We start from the raw sequence: 1,824 nt of genomic DNA on the forward strand, positions 1-1,824 counted from the left end.
CCTACAGCTGGTCTTGGCTTCAATGGGACCAATATAACTGGAGTGACTTCAAGATACTTGATGCTGGATTGGGGTTGTTGTGTTCACCTAGCAGTGTGAGGCCCTGGGTTCAATCCTCAGCACCACATGTAAAAAATAAATTTAAAAAAGATATTGTGTCCAACTACAACTAAAAAATAAACATTTAAAAAACAAAAGATACTTGGTGCTATTTATCAGCAGCGGAAACATTCCTAGCCCTCCTGAGGGAGGGCACATGAATCCTCACCCACACAGAGCTCTGGGGAATGGAGAGCAATTACACAGGACTACCTCAACAGACACAAAGACTGGGCTTTGGAGAATAGTAATGTCTGTTTGTGGCTGCTCCAGAAATAACAGAAAGAGAGGTGATTGTGAAGGAGGCAATCCAGGAATCTTTGCAGTGCTGCTGAGGTGCCCTCCAGGAATGGTGAGCTTCTGGGCAGTAGCAGCTTGGAATTGGATTCTGACCAGAGTTTGAGGAAGGTGGTGTGTTTCTGTTCTGTCTACAATGTCAGTACCCTCTCGAAAAAGCAGAGAGGATGTCTTGCTCCCATTTGTGTTTCCAGCACTTAGCACAGCACCTGACACTTAAAATGGACTCAACTCAATGTTGAATAAAATGATTCATTAGCAATATTAATAACATTTAGGAATCAGCATTATTTCCATAACACAAAAGCATATTTGTGAAATTAAATATTTCTTTTGTCTAATTGATATGTGGCTTTGGAGTAGAGAACAAGCTCATAGTAACAGGAAGAGTTCCTGTGAAGCCCTGCATTCAACAGGATAGAAAAGAATACTGAGTGTGGGACTGGGGCCGTAGCTCAGTGGTAGAGCACCTGCCTCGCATGTGTGAGGCCCTAGGTTCAATCCTCAGCACCCCATAAAAATAAATAGATATTGTGTCCATCTACAACTAAAATAATAATAATAATAATAATTAAAAAAGAGAAAAAGAATACTGAGTGAGTATTGTGGAGGCAGGGATTCCCCAGAGCAGTACAGTTCACCATGAAAGAGTGCTCCAAGAGGAAGCCAGGATCTTTGAAAAGTATATTCGAAGGCGGCTTAAAGCATTTTATAGAGCCTTTATATCATGGGATGTTCACAAACAACCATGTACCCTCCCAAGGCCAAGGACTTGGCTGCCTGTGTTCTTGTCTTTCTTCAGAGAAGCCCCGTGAAAAAGGGTTCCTGCCCCAGGTGCTGAATCATTTTCAGGATTTATAATTCTCAATTCTTCAGTCACATCTTTATTTAAGAAGAAAGATTTGAGTTGTTACTCTAGGAAATAGTTTTTTCTCTCAGTAATCCTTAGGTCCATGTATTTGTTCTGCATTCAAGAAGTTCTACTCTTTGCCCTCAAGACGCGAGGTCGCCGGCCATGCCCAGATGCATCCTCCAGGCTCTGCGCCCCAGCTTCCCACCGTACCCAGAATCCCAAAGCTCGTCAGTGGTGTCGTCTACACGGAATTCAAGACAATCCGCTGCCTGATGGTATCTCACCCTTTATTCCTAGTAAGAATTCTTATTAAATGGATCGGAAGTGTGTTCCAAATTCTTCTACATTTTAAACGCTACTCCGGTTTCAGACACCCAATGACAGAACACTTAAATCTTTGCCCACGCAGTGACTCAACATATAACTTCTGAGAACCAGAGGCTTAATCACCTGCTTCGCCCCAGGACTTTTCCTCTCTCGAAACCCTGCCAACAGGGTTTCCTATGTGCCGGGCTTCCTAGCCTAAGGGGGGTCCCACGCCGCGTTCACCCCAGGGCGCACTTTCACCCCACGCC

This window comes from Marmota marmota, unplaced genomic scaffold (genome assembly GCF_001458135.2).
Source record: "Marmota marmota marmota unplaced genomic scaffold, marMar, whole genome shotgun sequence".
Taxonomy (NCBI): domain Eukaryota; kingdom Metazoa; phylum Chordata; class Mammalia; order Rodentia; family Sciuridae; genus Marmota; species Marmota marmota.